We start from the raw sequence: 20,709 nt of genomic DNA on the forward strand, positions 1-20,709 counted from the left end.
CTTTTATCTCTGCTTCTGGAAACAAAGTGAAAATCTACTTCATTCCTTTCTCCATAGACTGGCATCCTTGGCAAACCTTTTAGGTTTTCTTCCCCCATAACCTTGCCTGGCATGTGACTGGTGCTTAAGGAGCTGATCCTGGTACCATGCCTACCAACCAACTCTGTACCATCTCCATTGATTCAAAAATCCCAGGACAAAGAATACAGTTTACCTAGCGTGAATACCCCTGTCCTGTCAACTATATCCATGGAACAGGGTTGAACCTTCCAACCTATGGATAGGGACAGAGAACTGAGGAGGAGATGTAGTTTAAAATGAAATGTATGGCCGGGCGCCGTGGCTCACGCCTATAATCCCAGCACTTTGAGAGGCCGAGGTGGGTGGATCATGAGGTCAAGAGATCGAGACCATCCTGGTCAACATGATGAAACCCCATCTCTACTAAAAATACAAAAATTAGCTGGGCATGGTGGTGCACGCCTGTAGTCCCAGCTACTCAGGAGGCTGAGGCAGGAGAATTGCTTAAACCCAGAGGTGGAGGTTGCAGTGAGCCAAGATCATGCCATTGCACTCCAGCCTGGGTAATGAGAGCGAAACTCCATCTCAAAAAAAAAAAAAAAAAAAAAAATGAAATGCATGTGTGTTACAAGGTCCTACTGAATTCAAATTTATACAGAGGACAATATTAACCACTGAACACAAACAGCAAGACTGAGTGAGAAAGGCCCAGGCAGGTGCATTCCGATGGTTTCTCAACAGTTTACTTCTACGGCCTTTCAAGGCAATGATAATAATTAAAGAACTCAAATGTACATATAAAGGAGACAGTTTATATCCCCTTCTGGTGGCATGGCACCTGGAGCATCTTTAATCGTTTGGTGATTCTGATACCTCTCCAGACAACCCTTTAGAAGTAGGAAGGACCCACATACAGAAACTAGAAATAGAAACTGTTCTGCAAAGGGCAACTTATATAAAAACAGGGAGGAGATGGCTTTCAGTTTGAAGATAAAGGTTTTTTTTTTTTTTTTTAAAGGAACTTGTTGCTTATAAAGTTGAATATCTCAGCAATATGGCTGAAGTACAGAAAATCCTAATGGACTGGGGGAGGGTATATGTTAAATTCCAAATTCTGAAACAGGGAGGACCCCTTGAAGCCAAAATAAGAAAGGTTCAGGGCAAAGGAATAATGCTTCTTTATACAGCAACTGTAAATATACAGCACATGTCATCTTAATAATTATTTTTCATTTTATTTTAATATTTAACATAAAATGTTAGTGTCTTCACATTCACCTCACAAACCAGCGTGTGACTTACCTGAGGAAAGAGATTATATCTTAGTCATCTCTGTCTCCTCAAAGTCCAGTGTAACAAAAGACACCTAAAAAAAACCCATTAAGTAGTTTTTTGATGAGTCACAGACACTAAAAACAAACAACTTCAAGAAACGCTCATGGAAACTTATGAATAATAGATTCATAACAGATTTCTAAGGAAAGAAAGGAAACTTTGGGCTGCATTCTTACCTAATGCGGATGAAAGGACAGCAGGCATACTTTCTCACATAAAAGTGACTTTGGTATATGTGCAAGACACTCCTCAAGACTGAGTACACCACTCTTCCACTCAGTCTTGTTCACGCAATCTGGCCCAGATCCACCTCTCTAATTTTGATCACAGTACTGTTTCAGGCTCCGTATCTTCCAGCTGAACTTTCCAAAGGAAGATTTTATATCTACTACTGTGCCAGTGATTATTATCTTTCAGTTCCAAACCCACCTTTCTATATTTTGCTTTGTGAATCTGGCTCTAGAACTTTGCAAACATTTCTTGCCAACTACATTCCCATTATTCTTTACCAAATGGGGCACTAGACTGAAGCAGAAAGGCTAGCCGAAGAGATTTATCCTTTTGCTCGCTGCTTGAAGGCAACTCAAAAATAAATAAACAAACAAAAAGTAGGAGTTGCAATTCTCACATTGGATAAAATAGATTTCAAAGCAACAAAGATACAGTGGTAAAAGGATCAATGCAACAATAAGAGATCTTAATACCCAGATACATAAGACCCATAACGAGATTTAGACTCAATGAGACAGAAAATTAATAAGGATATCCAGGACTTCAACTCAGATCCAGAACAAGTAAACTCAATAAATATTTAGAGTTCTCCATTTAAATACACAAAATATTGATTGGCCATTATATCCATTTTTAGAATGAAGCAACATTCCTGTTCTCTCTCCCTCTTTTTCTTCCTCTTTCTTCCTCTCCTTCTCTCCTTTTTTTACTTTTCAACATCCTGGTTCCTCACCTCTACTCAATACATTCCTCTGAACACCTGATTCCTTGTGATTCTCCTGTCCCACTGAAACCTCCAATCCATTAAAAAAAATAAAAAAAATAAAATTCTCAACCATTTAAAAAAAAAAAAAAAAGGCAACTCACCATGGTAACTAGAGTGGTCCCAATCTCCAGCATTTATTCAGCCCTGCTCCCACTCCCTAAACGAGCCCCATTATTTTCTAGAGACACAACAGGAGCCAGCCAAGTACTCCCCCATCTTACCCCCAAAGATCTGAACCCAAACTTGCCAGGTACTTTTGTGAGCTTCCAAATTTTGACAATCCCAACCTCTTCTTTTATTGCCCTAGCCCTATTGGTGCTAGTTCTTCTTGGAATCCCTATCTGTGTGCTTCCTTAATATTTCCATTTTGTCTTTTCAGTGCTCCAACATAAACTGCCCGCTGTAAGACCTACCTCCCAATGCTGCTATGCAAGTCCACAGACTTTTGCTTATAACCTTCAATGATCCATAATCTTCTCCATGGTCTCCAGACTGCCAACAGCAATAGGGTTTGATAGTGACTTTTTGGTAACAAATCTTTGCCAATTCCAGGCCTCCTCTACATTTCAAATAATGGATAAAGCTCAGATACAGGGAGTAGGGATTATTCCAGTTGGCAGAAAAAAGACAAGAGACATTATTCTGTTAACAACAAAGCAAACCAATAAATGTAGAATTTCAATAAATCACCATAACCCAATGTTCAATAAACTTACTGAACACCAGTGTTAAAAAGCACTGCTTGGTGATAATGAATGCATTAAAAAAGCTTAAAGCCTGGCCCTATTCACATGAACTTCGGAGACAAGTCTGAAAAGAGACTTGAAATCAACAGTTAACCAAGTCATATAAAAAGTAAAAAATTTATGTTTGGGTAAGATCAGATTTACAGTAGATACCAAGACCATGCTAACTGTTCTGGGCAAGGAGAAAGTGGAACTAATGAAAGTTAGCTGTGACTTTTGAGTCTTGCTTATACAACTATATCATTTTAAAAATTATACGCTATTACCATTACCTTGTAGCAAAGACTACGATTCTTCCCAATATCATTTCTCCCCTTCTACCTCATTAGTACCCACTCCCTAACCTCCAATGGTTAGCTATGTACATGGCCACCTAGAATAAAGATACTGAAAGTGATATGTACAGGTGAAGAGGCACATTCCTTGTTTCCTTCCTTCCTACTGCTGCACTGTGGACATGGTAGTAAAATCTCAGACCACATAGATGAAAGCAACTCTCTAAGAATGAGAGAGTAACAAGAGAAAAGGGGCATGTAACCCTAACAGCACCATAAAAGACTATGAAGTATTGCCATTATCAGTTTGGATATTTATGTAAGAGAAAACTAACATTTTGGATTTCTGTTGTAGTAACCAAGTCTGTATTTTAATTAACATTAACTCCAGATATCTAGTTACTATCCCTTAAGGTTCACACAGAGTCAGCAGAACCAACTGAGAATTGAATCTATGGTTCCGCCTTCATGTACTTCCATAAGGAAGGTTGGGAATGGTGGCAGAAATAATGTTTCCCAGCAGGTACCATTCAAAGACTTCCAGAGGCATTCGTGAACACTGAATAGGGAGTAAAAATGTTCAAGATAGATAGTTAATTTTGAACACAGACGTCCCTTGGAGCAAGGGAAGAATATCCATGATTACTGCAGAGAGTTTACAAAAGAAAAGGTGGTGGTTTCAGTGCACACTTTATTAGACTAATATTTTAAAAGTACTTCATTCAATCTTGCCTATGCAGAAAAATTTATCCACCTAATATACACCACATAACTCTGGTGTTATATGCTTGCAAAATGTTTTTGGAAGTATATTTGATTTGGGGGACCTATTTTGTTATTTCTATAGGAAATGAGTTTCTAATAACTGAAACATAATTCATACACTGGATATCTATTTTTATATGAATAGAAATCTAACATGGGTTATACTTAAAATCATTTGATTCACAATTGGAGTCAAGGAACCATTTATGTTTGGGTTCCCTGCATAAAAGAAATTCCTAAATATGAGTACTTAGCAGATTCATCAGGCCTCGTGGCAATGTAGCAAGATGGAGGTGACTACCAAGCAGGGGTTGTTCTAGGAAACCTATTTTAACTATCAGTAGAGTTTTTCTGTAATTGTGAAGTACACTGTAAACAAAAATCATTTTTGATAAATAACAAAGCAAGATCAGTGAAATGTTTTCAGGTGGATAATGATATGGGGAGCATAAGTGCTGTTATCAGTGTAAGATGATTACATGAGCCCCTCAAGTTTGAGGATTAAGAAGGAACTGCAGGTCTCACCAGGGTTTACCACGAGGGAGACAATGCATATTGTAAACTAAACAAACACCACTAGAACACGTTAACTTCTCCCTGAAGGGCAGTAAGGCCAGGGGCTACTCAGCAGGGGACAGGGGAGTAGTAAAAAGTAGGCTGTGCCTGCTGTTGAGAAGTTTAGGAACCAACTGGGGAAAACAGCCACGTGCTAAAGAGCATTGGCACCAGTCATAATCAGGTACATAAATAACTTGGCTGAGGTCAGGTATATAGGTGTGGACTCAAGTGGTTAGGAAAAGCTTCGAGGAACAGGTAGATCCTGAACGGGTCTTGAGGGATGGTAAGATATACACAGTTGGATGATGGCATGCTGCAGTGAACAGGCAAGGAAGGCCTCAAGGCAGAATTCAGCAGCCAGATTCCTCCTCTGAAGACAGGTCCATCTGTCCACGATGCTTTCTCTTCTCTCAGAACACTAATGTTCTTTAAAGAAAACTAGATGTTCTTTAAAAACAGGTCAGTTTGTGAAAGATGTGCTAAAATGCTTAAGTTTCTTTTCTATAGTAGTTTTCAAAGCTTTTAACATACCAATGCACACTGTGAAATCTCTGAGGAGGTGATACAATATGCAATGCTTCTCAACCTTACTGGCCCAAAAACCCTTTTAAAGTAATGCCTGCTAATATACCTTGGTTCATAGAACACAGTTCAGAAAGCGCTACTTGGTGGTACTGAATCCCACCTGAGGAGGTAGGCTCTGCACTAAGCCTAGGTTTGAACTCTAATTGTGACCTATGAGGTCAACTGACCTTGGGCAAGGTATTTAACTTCTCAAAGCCACGAATTTCCTCAACTGTAAAATGTCAGAAGATTAAGAATGTAAACATACCTAGGTGTTCAATAAAGTCACTCATTAATATTTGATGCTCAATTATCAGACTAGAATTTGGCTCCCCACATGGGTGGGTAGTACTGTGCTAACCTGTTGTATTAGTACCTAAGTATAAATAAATGCATAATGTCTGTATGTATTTAAGATATAGGCCGGGCACAGTGGCTCACACCTGTAATCCCAGCACTTTGGTAGGCCGAGGCAGGTGGATCACGAAGTCAAGAGAAGGAGACCATCCTGGCCAACATGGTGAATCCCCGTCTCTACTAAAAATACAAAAATCAGCTGGGCATAGTGGTATGCGCCTGTAGTCCCAGCTACTCAGGAGCCTGAGGCAGAAGAATCTCTTGAACTTGGGAGGTGGAGGTTGCAGTGAGCCAAGATCACACCATTGTACTCCAGCCTGGCATACAGAGCAAGACTCCATCTCAAAAAAAAAAAAAAAAAAAGATGCAAAGACATAGAAAAGAAGAGCCCCATCATGTTGTAGTGAAATAAGTATAGTCCAATTATGCAATGACTAAAAGAAATGGTATTAGCTAGAGGAGCCAAGATGGCCGAATAGGAACAGCTCTGGAGTGCAGTTCCCAGCAAGAACAACACAGAGGGTAAGTAATCACCCCATTTCTAAATGAGTTTTCACTGCCCACAGACCAGGAGATTCCTGGGCAAAAAAGTGCCATAAGTTTCCAGCATGGCTGTTTCAGCCAGTGCCGTGGGTTGGCACACAGAAACTCAAACAAACCTGGGGGGCCATTTCAACTGGCACCTGGAACACCTGGGAGACAGAACCGCCCATTCAACTGAAAGGGAGGGGACTGAGACAGGGAGCCAGGATATGTGGCTCGGCGGGTACGACCCCCACAAAACAAGCAATCTGAAATGGTCTGAATTGAGAGTTTCGCAGCAAGTGCAGCTGGAATCAGGATGGTCCAGCTGGTGGAGGGGCAGGGGGCGTCTGCCATTACCAAGTCAGTTCGCCAATACCGAGGCAGTTCTAACTGTACCTCTATTAGGAACAACACCTCAAGGAAGTTCACACAGCAGCTGGGCTGAGCTTACAGCAGCTCAGCAATGCCTCTGCTGGCAGACTGTGACTAGACTATCTCCCTGCTGGGCAGGGCATCTATTTAAAAAGGCAAGAGCATATCAGGAACGTATAGATAAAGCCCGACCTTCCTAGGACACAGCACCTGGGAAAAGAGGCGGTTGTGAGTTCTGCTGCAGCAGACATTAATGTACCTGCCCAGCAGCTCTGCATGGAACAACAGAGCTCCCAGTACAGCACTTGAGCTCCTAAAGGGACAGACTGTCTCCTCAAGCAGCTCTCAGACCCCCATATACCCAAAGACACACCTCATAAAGGAGAGCTCTGGCCGACACCTGGCGGGTACCCTTCTGGGACGAAGATAACAGAATAAGGAATTGGCAGCAACCCTTACTGTTCTGCAGCCCCCACAGGTGATCACCAGGCAAGCAGGGTCTGGAGTGGACCTCCAGCACTCCTGCAGCAGAGGGGCCTGACTGTTAGAAGGAAAACTAAGAAACAGAAAGAAATAGCTTCAACATCAACAAAAAGGATGTCCACTCAGAGACCCCATCTGGAAGTCACCAACTACAAAGACCACAGGTAGATAAAGCCATGAAGATTGGAAGAAACCAGTGCAAAAAAGGATGAAAACACCAAAAACCAGAATGCCTCTCCTCCTCCAAGGGACCACAACTCCTCATCAGCAAGGTAACAAAGCTGCATGGAGAATGAATCTGATGAATTGACAGAAACAAGCTTCAGAAGGTGGGTAATAACAAACTTCTCAGAGCTAAAAGAACATGTGCTAAACCAATGCAAATAAACTAAGACCCTTGAAAAACGGTTAGATGAAATGCTAACTAGAATAAACAGCTTAGAGAAGAATATAAACAACATGATGGAGCTGAAAAACACAGTATGAGAACATCACAAAGCAAACACAAGTTTCAATAGCTGAATAGACCAAGCAGAAGAAAGGATATCAGAGACTAAAGATCAACTCAATGAAATAAAACGAGAAGGCAAAATTAGAGAAGAAAAGAATGAAAAGAAATGAACAAAGCATCCAAGAAATACGGGATTATATGAAAAGACCTAATTTATGTTTGATAGGTATACCTGAATGTGACAAAGAGAATAAATCCAAGCTGGAAAATACCTTCAGGATATTATTCAGGAGAACCTCTTCAACCTAGTAAGGCAGGCCACCATTTAAGTCCAGGAAATACAGAGAACACCACAAAGATATTCCTCAGGAAGAGCAACCCCAAGGCACAAAATCAACAGATTCACCAGGTTTGAAATGAAGGAAAAAATGCTAAAGGCAGCCAGAGAGAAAGGTTGGGTTACCCACAAAGGGAAGCCCATCAGACTCACATCAGATCTCTCAGCAGAAACCCTACAAGCCAGAAGATTAGGGGACAATATTCAACATCCTTAAAGAAAATAACTTTCAACATAGAAATTCATATCCAGCCAAACTAAGCTTCGTAAGCGAAGGAGAACTAAAATCCTTTACAGAAAAGCAATTGCGGAGAGACTTCCTCACCACCAGGCCTTCCTTACAAGAGCTCCTGAAAGAAGCACTAAACGAGGAAGGGAACAACCAGTACCAACCACTCCAAAAACGTACCAAATGGTAATGACCATCAACAAAATGAAGAAAATGTGTCAACTAATGGGCAAGACATCCAACTAGCATCAAAATGGCAAGCTCAAATTCACACAAAACAATATTAACTCTAAATGTAAATGGGCTAAATGCCCCAATCAAAAGACACAGACTGGCAAATTGGATAAAACGTCAAGACCCATCTGTGTGCTGTATTCAGGAAACGCATCTTACGTGAAAGGACACATAAAGGCTAAAGATAAAGGGATGGAGGAAGATTTATCAAGCAAATGGAGAGCAAAAAAAAGCAGGAATTGCAATCCTAGTCTCTGATAAAATGGATCATTAAAGAAAGATCAAAAGAGACAAAGAAGGACATTATATAATGGTAAAAGGATCAATGCAACAAGAAGAGCTAATAATCCTAAATATATATGGACCCTATACAGGAGCACCCAGATACATAAAGCAAGTTCCTAATGACCTACAAAGAGACTTAGACTCCCATACAATAATAGTGGGAGACTTTAACACTCCAGTGTCAATATTAGACAGATCAATGAGACAGAAAATTAACAAGGATATCTAGAACTTAAACTCAGATCTGGACCAAGCAAACCTAACAGACATCTACAGAAATCTCCAACCCAAATCCACAGAATATACATTCTTCTCAGCACCATATTGCATCTACTCTAAAATCAACCACATAATTGGAAGTAAAGCACTCCTCAGCAAAGGCAAAAGAACAGAAATCATAACAAACAGCATCTCAGAACACAGGGGAATCAAATTAGAACTCAGGATTAAGAAACTAACTCAGAATCGCACAACTTCATGGAAACTGAACAACTGGCACCTGAATGTTAACTGGATAAACAATGAAATGAAGGCAGAAATAAAGATGTTCTTTGAAACCAATGAAAATGAAGATACAACTTATTAGAATCTCTGGGACACATTTAAAGCAGTGTCTAGAGGGAAATTTATAGCAATAAATGCCCACATAAGAAGCAAGGAAAGATCTAAAATCGACACCCTATAGTCAAAATTGAAAAAGCTAGAGGAGTAAGATAAAAAAAAAAAACTCAAAAGCTAGCAGAAGACAAGAAATAGCTAAGATCAGAGCAGAACTGAATGAGATAGAGACACAAAAAACTCTTCAAAAATATCAATAAATCCAGGAGCTGGTTTTTTGAAAAGATCAACAAAATAGACGGACCGCTAGCCAGATTAATAAAAAAGAAAAGGCAGAAGAATCAAATAGATGAAATAAAAAACAATAAAGGGGATATCACCACCAATTCTGCAGAAATACTACCATGAGAGATTACCACAAACAACTTTAGGCACATAAACCAGTAAATGTGGAAGAAATGGATAAATTCCTGAACACTTACACCCTCCCAAGCCTAAACCAGGAAGAAGTTGAAACCTTGAACAGACTAATAACAAGAGCTGAAGTTGAGGCAGCAGTTAAGAGCCTACCACACCAAAAAAGCCCAGGTCCAGATGGGTTCACAGTTGAATTCTACCAGACATATAAAGAGGAGCTGGTACCATTCCTTCTGAAACTATTCCAAATAATACAAAAAGAGGGAATCCTTCCCAAATCATTTTATGAGACTAACATCATCCAGATACCAAAACCCAGCAGAGACACAATAAAAAAAGGAAATTTCAGGCCAATATTTATAATGAACATGGATGCAAAAATCTTCAATAAAATATTGGCAAACCGATTGCAATATCATATCAAAAAGCTTATCATCACGAACAAGTAGGCTTCGTCCCAGGGATGCAAGGCTGGTTCAACATATGCAAGTCTATAAACATAATCATCACATAAACAGAACCAAAGACAAAAAGTACATGATGATTATCTCAATAGATGCAGAGAAGGCCTTCGATAAAATGCAACAGCCCTATATGCTAAAAACCCTCAACAAACTAGGTATCGAAGGAACATATTTCAAAATAATAAAGGCTATTTATGACAAACCTACAGCCAATATCATACTGAATGGGCCAAAACTGGAAGCATTCCCTTTGAAATTTGGCACTAGACAAGGATGCCCTCTCTCACCACTCCTATTCAATATAGTATTGGAAGTTTTAGCCACAGCAATTAGGCAAGAAAAAGAAATAAAGTGTATTCAAATAGGAAAGCAGGAACTCAAATTGTCTCTATTTGTGGATGACATAATTGTATATTTAAAAGACCCCATCATCTCAACCCAAAAGCTCCTTAAACTGATAAGCAACTTCGACAAAGTCTCAGGATACAAAATCAATGTGTAGAAATCACAAGCATGCCTATACACCAATAACAGACTAACAGCCAAAGCATTAGCAAACTCCCATTCACAATTGCTACAAGAGAATAAAATACCTAGGAATACAACTAAAAACGATGTAAAGGACCTCTTCAAGGAGAACTACAAACCACTCCTCAAATAAGAGGGGACACAAATAGCTGGAGAAACATTCCATACTCATGGTTAGGAAGAATCAGTATCATGAAAATAGCCATACTACCCAAAATAATTTACAGATTCAACACTCCCCATCAAGCTATCAATGACCTTCTTCACAGAACTAGACAAAACCACCTTAAACTTCATATGGAACCAAAGGAGAGCCCACATAGCAAAGACAATCCTAAGCAAAAAGAACAACACCAGAGTAATCATGCTACCTGACTTCAAACTATACTACAAGGCTACAATAATCAAAACAGCATGGTAGTGGTACCAAAACAGAGATATAGACTAATGGAACAGAACTGAGGCCTCAGAGGCGACACCACACGTCTACAACCATCTGATCTTTGACAAACCTGACAAAATCAAGCAATGGGGAAAGGATTCCCTGTTTAATAAATGATGTTGGGATAACTGGCTAGCCATGTGCAGAAAGCAGAAACTGGACCCCTTCCTGACACCTTACGCTAAACATAAGACCTAACACCATTAAAACCCTAGAAGAAAACCTAGGCAAAACCATTCAGGACATAGGCACAGACAAGGACTTCATGACTAAAACGCCAAAAGCATTGGCAACAAAAGCCAAAATAGATAAATGGGACCTAATTAAACTACAGGGCTTCTGTACAGCAAAAGACAGAATCATTAGCATGAACCAGCAACCAACAGAGTGGGAAAAAATTTTTGGAATCTACCCATCTGACAAAGGGCTAATACCCAGGAAAACAGATTTACAAGAATAAAACAAAAAAAACCCATCCAAAAGTGGGCAAAGGATATGAAGAGACACTTCTCAAAAGAAGACATATATGAGGCCAACAAACACATGAAAAGATGCTCATCATGACTGGTTATTAGAGAAATGCAAATCAAAACTACATTGAGATACTACCTCATGACAGTGAGAATGGCAATCATTAAAAAATCTAGAGACAACAGATGCTGGAGAGGATGTGGAGAAATAGGAACACTTTTACACTGTTGGTGGGAGCATAAATTAGTTCAACCATTGTGAAGACAGTATGGTGCTTCCTCAAGGACCTAGAAATAGAAATTCCATTTGACTCAGCAATCCCATTACTGGGTATATACCCAAATGATGATAAGTCATTCTATTATAAAGACACATGCACACATATGTTCATTGTGGCACTGTTTACAATAGCAAAGACCTGGACCCAACCCAAATGCCCATCGATGATAGACTGGACAAGGAAAATGTGGCACATATACACCATGGAATACTACGCAGCCACAAAAAATGATGGATTTGTGTCCTTTGTAGGGACATGGATGAATCTGGAAACCATCATTCTCAGCAAACTGACACAAGAACAGAAAAACAAGCACAGCATGTTCTCACTCACAGGCGGGTGCTGAACAATGAGAATACATGGACACAGGGAGGGGAGCATCACACACTGGGTTTGTTGGGGGAGCCCAGGGGAGGGACAGTGGAGAGGCGAGGAGGCTGGGGATGGATAACATGGTGAGAAATGACAAATATAGGTGACCGGGAAATGGAGGCAACAAACCAAATTGCCATGTATGTATCTATGCAACAATCCTCCATGATCTGCACACGTACCGTAGAACCCAATGTATTAATAAAAAAAAAAGTGTATTGTTTTACCTTTTAAACATTCATAATATGAAGAAAAATGAGAAAATCCTGGAGTGGCTAAGTTGTATCAGGAGAAAAAAAAGACAAATGATGCTTCACCACAGAGACTACAGGAGTAAGAGTAATAAACAAAATGAAGAAACCAATGTTTTTATTAAACCTCATATATAACCCCATGACAGTGACTTAAATTTCTTAATACTAACTCACTAGGCAGAGCTTTAAAAGCTGTAGAGTGCTTTACAGTCCACAATTTTAAGTTATGAATTATGTTGGGAAAAAGAATAGGGAAGACATAGTGAAATAAGTTAACTTCCACAAAACAGTTGCTCTTCCAGTTTTATTCTCCCTTGGATGGCTTCTGTTTTTATTCATTTAATTGCTGTTTTTACCAGAAAGCACGCAATGTTTAAGCAATCTTAATAAACCATCTGACAAAATTCAAAATCATGCCTTGGCTTTTTTCCAAGGTCAGGTGAAAAAATTTTGCAAATGTGTTGTATATGACAATTTCAGATCTCTAATTCCCAGCACACAGGTTTTTTTTCCCCTCTAATGTCCTCTTTCCTTAAACCATGTTAGTATTAAAATGACCAGATGATAAATAAATTTATAAATCTATATATAACCTAAAAACAACAAAAATACAGTGAAATTTAAAAAGCAATCCACAGAGTTTATGTATGCTGTGGACCATGTCTATGTATAGCACATATATTTAGTCAAGAAATACATCAGATACCTAATGATAAGTATCTTTGGGTAGGATGCATCATAGATAATTTTGTTTCTTACTTGCTTTCACTGTTTAATACTACCTACAATGAACATACATTTTTTTTCTTAATGTAAATTATTTTAAAAGTAAATAAATAAGGCTGGGTGCAGTGGCACACGCCTGTAATCCCAGCATTTTGGGAGGCCAAGACGGGCAGATTGCCTGAGCTTAGGAGTTCACAACCAGCCTGGGCAACACAGTGAAATCCCGTCTCTACTAAAATCCAAAATAAAAAAAAAAAAAAAATTAGCCTGGCGTGGTGGCAGGTGCCTGTAGTCCCAGCTACTTGGGAGGCTGAAGCAAGAGAATTGCTTGCACCTGGGAGGCGGAGGTTGCAGTGAGCCAATATCTCGACACTGCACTCCAGCCTAGGTGACAGAACAAGACTGTCTTAAAAAAAAAAAAAGTAAGTAAATAATATTTTCCTCTTTCCCCATTTGAGAACACTAGTTCACTGAAGGATATAACTTTTAAGACAAAAGTCTAAAAGTCCAGGAGAAAAGACAGTATTCAGCCCTCCTTCACTTATAATTCAAAATAATGAATTCATAGCAAGTTTACAGAACTTAAGTATTTTCACTCTTTAAGCACTCTTGAAACTATGTACAAATTATGGTGCTTATCCCAGAAGTAACAGAAGGAAGGAAAAAAAGCATGTGCAAAAGTACAAGTTAAACCCCGTCATAGAAGCTCTGATACAGTTACCTGAAGGAATCACAAGAACATTGCTATGGAGCTGATTTTACGTCTACTTTACACATGAGGAAAAAGGAAGCTCCCAGAAAGTAAATCACTTGGTCAAGGTCACTAAAGCTATTATCAGTGATTGCACCAGCATTTTACCCCATGTCAGAGTCCATGTGTACTTTTACTATATAATGATGTTCAGCTTTATTTTTAATCCACCAGCTGCCACCTTGTCCTTGGGGTGCTATATGTTACAGAGTAAGGAAAATTACACATCAATATAATTTCTCTGGAAAATTTAGTATTCATAGGGATTAATATTCATAGTTATCGACTCGGTTTTTACAAAGAAAAAGCATGTATGTGGTTTAGATATGTGGTTTAGACCCCCCTCATCCTTCCTATTCCCCCAAACCCAAGACAAATGATTGGCTTAAGCCATGACCTTGTACTATATACCTGGCCCCTCCTCCTTTTATGTGGCACACACTTATCTTATCCCTACAACTTAAAGCTCACTCTCCTTGCCCTATGCCCAAGCTCTTGTAAGGAATACCATAATCAAGTTGAATGTAATTTCCCTAGGAATCTTTTGAATTATTAAGGATGTGTTTGGGTTTTTCCAAGTCTCAATGAGACAGTGACAAGAAAGCATCACTAGGACAGCAACTTATCCCAAAACAATGAGATTACTAAATCTCTTGAACCTAAATAATGCTTATTTCTTTCTTTCTTGACTAGCACACGGTTCACAGAAACTGTAGGCTATACGACGTATACAAGGAAATTAAAAAAAAAAACACTTTCCCAGGAGCACCGATTTAACCCCCGCTACTTCCTGGTAACTAGCTACAATACAAACTTCAGAATTTAGTATTCCTAAACTATAGGTCTCTTTTGCTTGTGCTAAATATCTACTACATTTTAATTCATTATACCGCCCAGGACAGGAAGCATTTAAGCAGTATTATAGAATCAGAAATGCAGTACATGCATTATTTTAAGAATAAGGGATTTCTCTCAATCAAGTATTATAGTAATCAAAACCCTAAATACTACTAGCTTCTTTTCCCCAAAAGGAATTTTTCCACTTTTTTTTTTTTGAGAATCACTGATCTTCTTCACTCCCAATAGTAAGTTAAGCATCTAAGAGACATTGTCCTTTCAAGATTCCAGGTGGCACCCAGTGCACCATTTACTCTGTACACATACTTAGTATATGCTGTTCATGCTGCTACACACTTTCACAACGCCATGAAGAGAATTCAATGAGTCTTCTCTGGGCAAGGCAAAGGTGACTTCTGACCGATAACAAGTAAACTGACACAAACCAAACTTCTCATGCATTTGGCTTCATGACAAACCTGTTAAAGCATGGTGATTTTTGTTTTGCTTTTTTACTTTTTTGGGTGTCAGTCATCTGTTACCAATGTATTTTTAAATGTACATATGTAAAATCCTAAATAAACAGGAACCTCAGTACTGGTTCATGGATTTAGGAAATTAAGTAAATCAATTTGTATCTAAATGGAAAGTACTAGAAATAAATCAGGAACCTGACTTAAGAAGGCACTGTAGCCAGGTGCGGTGGCTCAAGCCTGTAATCCCAGCACTTTGGGAGGCCGAGGCGGGTGGATCACGAGGTCAAGAGATCGAGACCATCCTGGTCAACACGGTGAAACCCCGTCTGTACTAAAAATACAAAAAATTAGCTGGGCATGGTGGTGCACGCCTGTAATCCCAGCTACTCGGGAGGCTGAGGCAGGAGAATTGCCTGACCCAGGAGGTGGAGGCTGCGGTGAGCCGAGATCATCACGCCATTGCACTCCAGCCTGGGTAACAGCAGCGAAACTCCATCTCCAAAAAAAAAAAAAAAAAAAAAAGAAGGCACTGTATATTTTCTGATCTTTTTTTACCACTTAAATATGGTTATCATGTAAAACTGTGGCAAGTGGCCCAATGCTCATAGTCAGCTGACAAGAAGTAATGGGGATGGCGTGAAGCAGATTGAAACATTAGTGTTCAACTTCCAGAATATTAATATCTCAAAGTACCAAAAACACTGTTCTAAATCAGTTTTTTTTGACATTATCAGGAAGAAGATGTTCCATTTAGTAATTTAAATTTGATTTGATTTTCATCACTGCATATATAAGGCAGTTTTAAATTAAGCCCACGTCAACCCAGGAAAATTTGCAGTCCTTTAACTGAAAGGAACCTTGCACCAGAAAACCAAATTCTAATCATTCTCCCATTTCTACTCAATCACTGGTCTTCAACTTTCATCATTCATCCCTCTTAAGACCTGTGGTATTCAGAGGATATAACAGCCTCTTAATGCAGCTGTTTTTTTTTTGTTTTGTTTTGTTTTAAGTACAGCATATGAAAGTAGTGGGAGGGGGTGCAAAGAGATGACACAAAAAAACACTTTTTTTTAAAGGTCCATTATGGCTAATTTTAAAAATGAAATTTTCTCATTATCACTGGCTCAAGAGTTAAAGGTTTGGTTATCTTTAAAAAGTATCAGGTACACAGAGAAAAAGCTCTCTCTCTCTCTCTCTCTCTCTCTCTCTGTGTGGGTGTGTATGTGTATTATGAGTAACCTGTTAGCCTCATTATTCAAAGATTTGGTTATCTTTAGTTTAAAAGAATCAGGTACACAGAGAAAAAGCTCTGTGTGTGTGTGTGTGTGTGTGTGTGTGTGTATGTGTGTGTGTATTATGACTAACGTGCTAGCTTCATCATTCAAAGGTGTCAAAGGTTTGGTTATGTTGAATTTAAAAGAATCAGGTACAGAGAGAAAAAGCTCTGTGTGTGTGTGTGTGTGTGTGTGTATGTGTGTGTGTATTATGACTAACGTGCTAGCTTCATCATTCAAAGGTGTCAAAGGTTTGGTTATCTTGAATTTAAAAGAATCAGGTACAGAGAGAAAAAGCCGTGTGTGTTGAGGGGAAGGTGTGGTGTGTGGTATGTGTATTATGAGTAACCTGCTAGCATCATTCAGAGGCAACATGCTGTGTGCCCAAATGGCAGGTTTACTTTTTCTAGCTACCTACAGTCAATAAAATATACAAGTGACATTTTTAACCTCAAAAGAATCATTCTGACATTTAGTACCCACTGGAACCCAAAGAAACTGACCAATGAATCACTCAAATTCCAGGTCTCATAATCAGAGAAAGGAATCCTCTGTCCCAAGGGAGAAAAAAATAGATTGTAGTTATTTTTTTAAAAAATTAAAGGAATAGTAAGAAAAATATCTCAAGTCACTAGAAAACAAAATACTGAACAAATGTATATTACTTTTGCTGTTACCTTAAGTTTTCTAATTTTCTATATTAAAAAAAATCTATTCCTAACTGACACATACAACTTCCTTTTAGTTCTTTCTGCATTTATCAGCTCTTCTAAATCATTATATAAGACATGTTACTTTTAAAGATAAGTACTGTCTCTTAAGCTAAAGAAGTAGATGCAGATAAGAATGTTTCAAGCCATTTATTTATCTTTAGGAAGCAATTTTTGCCAACATATAAGAAAGATTTTAATATTTACTTTTATCTTAGTGTTACCAGTTAACAGTGTGGCGGTCAGGGATGATAACTGCTTCTTACAAAACATGATTTTACGACTGTGAAACTATGTTTTAGACTGGCTGTGACTTGCGTTCCATTTAGTCATAGTGTATAGGCTGATCAAACAAGAGTGGCTGTACTCTTCCTGCAGTCATAATTAACGACAAGAAAGATGAAGCCACATTCATTAAACCCTTCCTCAGATTTTCAAATAGGACACTGGGAAAAATCATCTGAGAATGACCATGCAGTATATATGTATTCTGACCGACACCTGGATGATACCAACATTTCCTTTCTCAGGCTAAGCAAACATCAGGACCTGGGAAAAGGCGGTATTTTCAGCTCTATTATGTTTGTAGGTTGATTCCACTCTTCAAAATTTTCAAAGTTAACAACTGTGCTTTCACGTACCCTACATTTATTTTAAAATAGAAGTGTTACATGTGCCGTGATTTAGAGTCTAAATCTTAGCTACAAGAAGAGGAATAGAGTTACCTTAATTTCATACAGAAAATGCATTGTTTTAAAATGCCAAGGTATTTAAAAATCATCCTCTTTTAGTAAATTTTTAGAATAGAGACTTTTAGAAAATTATTTACTTTTTCTACTATCATGATCTCCCTGGATGTAAGCAAATTTATTTTCATTGATCACTAAAATTGAAACATTCTCCTCCAGCCTCCTCTAACAAATTTGACAATTTCCTCTTCAAATTTCCTCTGAGACCATCACACAGGGAGCAACAGTTAATGAAACCGCAGGCCTCTATATCCCCATTCTAGCAATCTTTTGCTTAAATGTTCAAATATAATTATGTATTTTAAATAATCAAGATTTCCAATCTTGACAGTGATCTTTTAGTTTAAGAACTTCTACCATAGTAGAAAAATCTGCATGTGTAAAGTAGTAAGATTTCAGTCATTTGGATTCCGTTACTCTAAAAAGCACTCTGTAGTCATTTATTCTGTACCATAATTGAGGCTTATTTGCCAAAAATCTGATGGATTTTTTTAATTCATTTTACGTCATCCTGGCAAGAACTAGCAGATTTTTGAACAGGGGTGTTTAAACACTTTCCTTCGAAAGGAAATGCAAAACTCTGCAAAAACAGATTGTAAAGGTAACACTAAGGTTTACACAGCACACCTTGCTGTATTAGAGATTAAAAGATTAAATCTGTTAAATAAGACAAATTTTAAGAAACACAATGATCAAATTCTCTAATAAAAATTGCATGGCAAAATATTGAACTGCCAGAAGAAAACTACTCGGGGAAGGGTAAAGATTTAAGTCTTCTCAAGTAAGCATAATTAAAACCTATATCCAGTAAGACAAACATTTTAGAAAATGCCTAAGACAAGTTTTCAAATGGCTATGCAAAGTATACCTTTGATTTCCAGGTACACAATATTTTATTAACAAAGAACTGTCCTAGTGCAGTGGCTCACACCTGTAATCCTAGCACTTTGGGAGGCTGAGGCAGATGGATCACCTGAGGTCAGAAGTTGGAGACAAGCCTGGTCAATACGGTGAAACCCCGTTTCTACTAAAAATACAAAAATTAGTCAGGCATGGTTGTGTGTACTTGTAATCCCAGCTACTCAGGAGGCTGAGGCAGGAGAATAGCTTGAACCCAGGAGGCAGAGGTTACAGTGGGTTAAGATAGAGCCATTTCACTCTAGCCTGGGCAACAAGAGTGAAATTCCGTCTCAAAAAAAAAAACCTCCAGTATGGTGAAATATATTGAATGATAAATTTTTCTAGGCAAATAATTTCCTTCACAAATACATGTTTTTCATAAAAGCATTAACAAATCAAGCAAAAAAAATTAATTGACTTAAACTGGATTAGACTGTTCCAAAGTCATTTAAAAAATATTTATATAAATGACCATAAACTATAAATTTAAACAATTGGAATCTTCCTATAATGATGCTATTTTCACATTTTCCATTTCTAAACATTGTTACCCAGATATCTTTGATATATGCTGGCAAAATGACACTTGCATGACTCACTTAAATATATTGATAGTTTTATACTAGGGTTATAAGGGAACTATTTTTGCAATAATAAATGTTAATAAAAAGTATATAAAAGGCCAGGTGCCGTGGCTCACGCCTGTAATCCCAGCACTTTGGGAGGCCAAGGTGGGCAGATCACGAGGTCAAGAGATGGAGACCATCCTGACCAACACAGTGAAACCTCGTCTCTACTAAAATGCAAAAAGTTAGCTGGGCATGGTGATGCTGTAGTCCTAGCTACTTGGGAGGCTGAGGCAGGGGAATTGCTTGATCCTGGGAGAGGGAGTTTGCAGTGAGCCAAGATCACACCACTGCACTCCAGCCTGGAACCTGGCGACAGTGAGACTGTCTCAAAAAAAAGTATATAAAATATTTACTTCAAATTCTACACAATAAAAAATGTAAAGTAGAGCAGTAAGTAATGACAAGAACCTCTAGAGCTCATGAATCGTGACATAAGGACTTCTTTTTTGCAATGTACATTTGGACCTTACTGTTCTTTTTTTTTCTCTTTAGGCTTTCTAAGGAATATGTTTTTTAAAAACCAAATTCTCTCAGAAGCATAAAGATAGTACATTGATGTTGTCACAAGTGTTAATTCTTAAAATTCTGTGAAATGGTTCAAAAGGGTCCCTTCGGACTACATTAAGAATTGAGGCCAGGCACAGTGGCTCACTCCAGTAATTCCAGCACTATGGAAGGCCGAGGCAGGCAGATCACCTGAGGTTGGGAGTTTGAGACCAGTCTGACCCACATGGAGAACCTTGTTTCTATTAAAAATAAAAAATTAGCTGGGCATGATGGCACATGCCTGTAACCCCAGCTACTCAGAAGGCTGAGGCAGGAGAATCGCTCGAACCTGGGAGGCAGAGGCTGTGGTGAGCCGAGATTGCACTATTGCACTTTAGCCTGGGCAGCAAGAGGGAAACTCTGTCTAATAAAAAAAGAATTGAGACTACTGTTTCACTTTAATAACTAGAATCAATGGGTTGGTTTTAAATCAAGGGTGCCACTTGTAGAACAAGTTAGGCATCTGCACAGTTGTAAAAGCTACTTGCAAACCTTGCTCACATTAAAGAGTATCTTATCAGGTTTGGTTTGTTTGTTTTTTAAGCGACATGGTCTTGCTATGTTGCCCAGGCTCCTAGCCTCAAGCAATCCTCCAACCTCAGGCTCCCAAAATACTAGGATTATAGGCTTGAGCCACGACACGGCTCAATAGAAACACGGCTGGTGTTTCTATTAAAAGGAAAACCAAAAGTCAAAGGAGAATTATTAATACACACAATTTAATAAATAGAAGTGCTGACATACCCAACTTCAAATAAGAGTGAACTCCCTCCAAAAAAGTTTTGGCA

At 38.6% G+C, this 20,709-nt stretch overlaps 1 protein-coding gene across 6 annotated transcripts in view; it reads right to left on the bottom strand.

The window, feature by feature from the left end:
- Positions 1-20,709, bottom strand: part of GALNT7 (polypeptide N-acetylgalactosaminyltransferase 7) — a 157,515-nt gene that overhangs the window by 127,112 nt on the left and 9,694 nt on the right. For 2 of the 6 annotated variants that reach the window (XM_078366254.1, XM_035292618.3), the window contains exon 2: positions 1,324-1,387. The exons of the other annotated variants lie outside the window; for them this stretch is intronic. The gene's annotated coding sequence lies outside the window, so the exon portion shown is untranslated. The remainder of the gene's footprint in view (positions 1-1,323; positions 1,388-20,709) is intronic. 6 annotated transcript variants of the gene reach the window in all.

The sequence above is a fragment of the Callithrix jacchus genome, chromosome 3 (genome assembly GCF_049354715.1).
Source record: "Callithrix jacchus isolate 240 chromosome 3, calJac240_pri, whole genome shotgun sequence".
In the NCBI taxonomy this organism is placed as follows: domain Eukaryota; kingdom Metazoa; phylum Chordata; class Mammalia; order Primates; family Cebidae; genus Callithrix; species Callithrix jacchus.